Source organism: Drosophila obscura, unplaced genomic scaffold (assembly GCF_018151105.1).
Source record: "Drosophila obscura isolate BZ-5 IFL unplaced genomic scaffold, ASM1815110v1 contig_185, whole genome shotgun sequence".
In the NCBI taxonomy this organism is placed as follows: domain Eukaryota; kingdom Metazoa; phylum Arthropoda; class Insecta; order Diptera; family Drosophilidae; genus Drosophila; species Drosophila obscura.
Window position 1 is genome coordinate 1,230,581 of NW_024542773.1, and position 6,226 is coordinate 1,236,806.

The following is a 6,226-nucleotide window of genomic DNA, read 5'->3' on the forward strand; positions in this document are numbered from 1 at the left end:
GAGACGTGAGAAATTGCTTGTTATCAAGTTTATTTCGGTTGGCACGTTGCACATTCCAGAAAGTATGCTATGGCATGGTACTGTGGTGTGCGTGTGTGTGTGTGTCACAGCCACATGCAAAATCCGAACTGAATCCAGCACACACCCACACGGAAACGCACTGACACACAGTCGACATCCAGAGGAAGCGCTTAAGTGGCATCATTTTGAAATAAAGTTGATTCAATCAGGCCCCGACATGGATGGGGACCCATGCTCTCCCTCTCGCCCTCTACCCATACGGGTATCCCTGTGTCTCTCTCTCTCTCTCTCTATCTGTGTGTGCTGGTGGCACGAGTGTTTGTAGTGCTGCTGTCATCTGTCACGCATCCATCCAATGTTGCCAGTCATCCGTCAGAAATGAAGCCCAGCCCACTACGTAGTCCGGACCCGCCACAGCAGAAATTAACCGATTTAAGTTGCCAGCACAAGATCGGAAGGCTAAAGATTTTCATTCCCTATTAAAATATGGCAACTGTTTGCAGTTTTCCCACGAAAAGTGTGTCCCATAATCATCGGGGAATTAGGCAACATAACAGGGAAATAACAAACCTTTGGCCCATATTCAAGTATACTTTCAGAGAGACTGCAGCCATTATTTTTTGTTCGTGTAAGGCTAGCGAAAAATATTAGTTGTATATCCATAACACTGACATCGGCTTCAAACTTGCCTCAAGGCTGTAATCTTTTGGTGGACTCAAAACTCCTCATTGCCCAATCCCCATTTCATATTCAATTTTAAATTCAACAAATGCAATAAGCTTTCCGAAGCTTATGCAGAAGCTTTGCCTTGCTTTTATAGCCAGCACACGCACCCCTGAGACTCAGTGCAAGCTCTAAAGGACCTTCGAGGCTGCATGTGGTGGCGCCCCCTGGCGTTGCCGGACCATTACCGGTGCCATAAAAAGGATGTTTGCCATAAAAGTAACTGAACACGAAAAAGCTGTGCGATGTGTGCGTGCCCTTGGGGGGAATCATCCACATTTGTTTCGCTTTCTGTCACTTTTTGGCCGTTGATTAAATTTGTTGTGAAAAGTTTTGAGGTTCATTTTTTTTGTTTGCCAGCCATCAGCCTCATCTGTGCCTTCGCGCTAATCCCTGAACTGAACGCAGAAGGAAGAAAAAACCCGTATCGTATCCAATGAAATGGAATAGAATATTCGAAACAAAAGCGTAGCTCGCTCCCCTCCCATTGACAGCTTGTCGTTCTTTTGACTCTTTTTGCCGTGGCTGGCGTGGTGCTCGCTCTGTGGCTTTTAATTGAAAAATTCTGAAATCACATAATTGCGGGGCATTGCGGGTCCAGCATTTTGAGCTGCGTAATTAAGAAAATAAACCCCATGTAAGCCCCCTAAAAACATCTAAGCCCCAACCACTAACCGCTAAGATTCATACAGAACTTTGAATACTCGTACTTGAATGTGACGTTTACTTTTAATTTGTTTGCAGCCTTCCCTTAGCCTTTAGATGATGGTCAAATAGAACGCCACGTCAACAGAAAGTGAAAAGCCATACAGTCCCGCCCCCAGTCTCCTTCAGGAGGGGGAGCGATGTCGCGCTTTTGAAGTTGATGATGTTTCTGTGTCTGATTCGGATACGGATTCGAATGGGTCTGCTGAAGAGTTCGCTGCTCATTTAGGCGCAATGTCCACAAAAGACAACCCCCATTCGGGCGGCCTTTCATTCGTTCTTTGGGATTAATTCTGAATTATGAGCGTTTTTGAATTCCATTTAAATGTTGTTTCTGCAGCAATAATTGAAAAGAGAAGAGCCCACAGCTTAATGAGCTCACAGCCAAACAGTTCGGGAGTTATTATCGCTGGGATTGGGATGGGCAACGGCTACGTCTACGAGTGGGTCTCTCGTGGTTGGGTGAAGGTTCTCTCCCTTATCTCTTTGTGCATGGGGTAAGCAATTTGCTAAAAAGAGACAGCTGATTAGGCAGGAGTAAGAGGGAAATATTCATAAAGAAAGCTGCGAATCGGGAATGGGATTAAGCTTCATCTTAAGCTGAAAGAAATCACGGCAAGTACTTGAAACAATTTTAAATCGCTATTAAATAGATTTATGAGTTTGATGAGGAATTGTTAATTGCAAAGGTATAAATGTGATATGTTGTAGAAGTTAATAGACAAGCAGCTGAGTCCTTTATAATTCACAGATTACAGCGAATAGTTCCTAGTCGATGCCACAAGTGATTCAGCCACAGAATAATTCTGAGAACAAACTCCGAAAGAAAATGGTTTTAAATCAGTTTCATTGCGTACCGGTTACCCGTTTTGCTCTCCCAACCTCCCTCGCAGCGGGCGGGCAACCCTTTTTTGTCCCATTTTTTGTGTCAACCCTCGAGCCAAAGAAATCTGAGAGCTGAAAGAAGAAGCCAAGTGGCCGCCGCTGGGGCAAGGAATGGGGCAGAAGTTGACCAATTATATAAACCACTTGCACACACTCGCATGAGGAGAGGAGTGGAGCGGGGGGGCGATGGTGCGGGGGGGGGTGTATGTGTGCACACCCTCAAAAAGCGAAGAAACAACAAAAAAAAAATAAAAATAAAGAGAAGAAAAAACTGAAAACGAAAACACGTCAATGCGATAATTATTAATAATTATCCACTCGTCCTTCTTCTTCGGCTTCTCTTTCGCGTTTGTGCCACTGCCGCTCCTTCGAGGCCACTTCCCCCACACCAGCCCAGCCTGGTGCTGATTTCTCGCCGAGTGGCATTGCAACAAAGGGCCGCCCCCCGCTTCAGCAACCTCTCCTGCCGTGCCGTGCCGTGCCATGCCCCGGCCTGGCCTGGCCTGCTAATGGACGGGCAAAACTAAATTATGGCCAAAATGGTGTTGGCTTTCTGGCTGGCTGCCACTTATGTGCCACTCACACACACACGCACATACACATACCCACCCGCCGCTTGAGCCCTCCAGCCCGGACTTGCCACCGCGCTGTTCCCCATTTTGGAGTCCGGGGCACAGAGCGTGTGCATGAAACATGTAATTATGAAATTAACGATTTCCAAGTGGCTTAAAGCGACGTCGCCATCGCCCATCCGACCATTGGGAGTGTGTCTGCCAGGATAAGGAACTCGGGAACACGTTGCAACAATGCAATGGGGATGTGTGTGTGTGTGTAGCAAGAGGAGCAAGAGCTGCAATTGGGTACAGTCTCTATTTTGATGGCGAATTCACATGCATGCACATGCATGGGCAGATTCGGTTTTTCTTATAGCTCCATCAAAATGGTTTAATTTTTTTCTTAGCCCTCAATCAATTACTTAGTTAAATGTTCGGATTAAAACACTCCTCTAGTCTGATTAACCAAACAGGAAATCGATGATTAAGTCGAAAGTTTCCTCAATATATTATCATCTTCAGCCGGAGGAGAATTCCCCTTGCTGCTGGCCCTCAGGGTACAGTTTAAGCAGCTTTCCTTTAGAAATGCGTAAGAAATATTAAGTTAAATGGAAAAGTGTAAATTTTACTGTTTTATAGAGAGAACTTTTATATATTTTACAATGAGTTTTGATGTTAGACGGAATGCGCTGTCCCATCGCGCCCAAGGAGCATATTTTGTTCAAGGCACTTACGATTCCATAGCTCGAAAGTCTCTCAATCGAATGCCCTGAAACTTACCGCTTACATTTCTTCAGCCAAAGGACAGCGGGACACCAGATCTACAGATCTCACTCTCACTCTCTCTCCGTATGGCATGAAATCGCCCCAAGCCTCTATGCAGAAGAAGCTTCTCGAACAACTCCACTCAATCGCAAAGAAGTCATGTGGAGTGTGAAGCTCAATTGCGGTCGTTGTGTGTCATTAGTTAAATGGTAGGACTCCCCGGCTAATGCCGGAAGGACAATGGCGGTGAACTGCCATGGGGGCTGGCTCCCTCTCCCTCTCTCTCTTCTCTCCGTTGCTGTGTTCCTGTGTTCCTGTGGCTAAGCAATAACAATGGCCAGGTGGTGGCCCATTCGGGAACCTGGCTAATATGCAGCCAGAGACAATGGCAAATGCCAGTGGCAAATGCAATGCCCCCTGGGGATTACCCCCAAAGTGAGCAAAAACAAAACGAAACGAAGCAATCGAACAGCTGCCAGATGTTCCTTCTCCAACTGCAACAGCAACAGCAACAGCGATGGTTAATTAGTTGGCCACAGATTTGACTGGAATGGAAGGCTTTTAGCCTAATGAGTTGCTTTCTATGGCTGCAAGACGCTGGCTGAGAGGTGGGCACAGGACGCAATAAAGCAGGGGCCCATTTGGATCAAAGGATCAATCAACCAATAACAAATCGAAATGAAATTCCAATTTGCATGGCTGTGTATGTGGATGTGGCTGTAGTCGTGTCCCAGGAAGGGATTCCGACTCCCAACCAAATGGGAAATGCGAATACGATTGCACAATGCAAAGTTCTGCCAAATGCATCTCAAGTGGCCGTCGAACATCAAACAAAAAGGCAGCGCAATGCCGCAGAGATGGGAGGCAAGTGAAGGCTTTTAGCCTATGAAGTGGACGCCTTCCATATGGAATCCAAATAGTCGCCCACTCACCCACTCACGGACCCTGGCACTGGCACTGGCACTGGCAATGGCACGCCTCCATTTGTGTGTGTGATTTATGCGACGTCTCTTTGAGGATGAAGTGCAGATTACATTATAAATATGAAATAATGCGGCGGTCCTTGAGGACAATGCGAAACGGAAACTCCTTTTATCGAACCACAGTCGAATGGGGCAGGACATGGCAGCGCAAAGAAATGCCACGCTGTGGCACTACCACAGTGGCAGTGGCACGACAACCGATTGTCCCAACGAAGGCAGTCCATGAGGGAACCAATTAGGTGGCAAGAATCGTATTAGAATACCTATAAAATCTTTCCATTCTGCAAGGAAATACACTCCTCTCTCTGGGCCCTGAATATTAATCATTTTCTTGAAAGTTTATCCGTAGATAGTCTCCGATTTTGGTAGATTGAAAATAAAATTTCTACGGCTGTCATAATTCATTCAAGATTGGAATCCGTGTAAAAGTTCCTGCAGGACTCATAAGTTCTTAATTAAGATTAACTTTTAAAGTGGAAGTTGGGAGGCACATCCTCAAATCAAAGACAGTTTTTTTTTATTTTAATGGAAATTTCTGAAAGATCCTTCTCTGCTGTAGCATTTTCAGTTCATACATTTTATGCAAATCTTTTCAGCTGTGTAAAGTTTTTTGAATATTTATAAATTGCTTTCTTACATCTACTCCAAAGGATGCCCAGTGGGAATGCGTCCTGCCACATATGCTCCTGATTGTGCCCCCAACTATTGTGTCTCCCTCTACTATCGCCAACTTCCTGTCCCTTACTCCCATGTTCTTTTGTCAATTAGATTTATTTCATCTGTGGCTGCGGCAACCAGTGTGGGGTGGGGCGAGGCACGAAGCCACTTGAGACTGGCTGTAGAGAGTACAAAGCGGGAAAATAAGTCATGGTGATGGAAATCATTGAAAATTGTCAGTTTTAATGTGTTGTCGGCGTCTGGAGAGTGGAGAGTAAAGATGAAAGCAAAGTAAAGTACAACAAATCCATCAGTAGGTGTTTAATATGGTTATGGGAAGGGGAAGTATATACGAGTATCCTTTGTAAATTAAGTAAATTCCATTATTATGTAGGGGAACTCATATTCCGAAAATAATTTCTCTACACATTCAAATGGTATATTTATAGGAAATGCTCTCCGCGGAATTTGTGAAGGTCAAATGTCTACCCTATATAAACTCTTTTGGAAATGCTTTCGATGTACAATGAAATCGCTGCCTATGCCTGAAATCCTAGCGATTTCTCAGTGTTGGTTTTGATTGGAAATGGATGCAAGTGCCTGTTGCAATAACGTTGTTATACGATTATTATACATATTAATAGGCTGGCTCTGTGAAATAGATATCCGACCAGCAGAAGCTTCACTCTAAATGAATGTGCCTGTGCAGATGTGGGGGGGGCTTTTGGGGGCGGTAATTCTCGAGACAAGTGTGCTAATTGAAATGGCATATTGATTATGCAATTGTTATGCAATGCGACTAATTAATGGGTGTGAAAATGCAGTCAAATGGGAGAGATGGAGAGGCAGCTAATCGATAAGCCCCCGCAATCAGACAGGATGGAGAAAGAGAGAGAGACAGACAGAGAGAGAGGGAAAGAGGGAAAGCAAAGG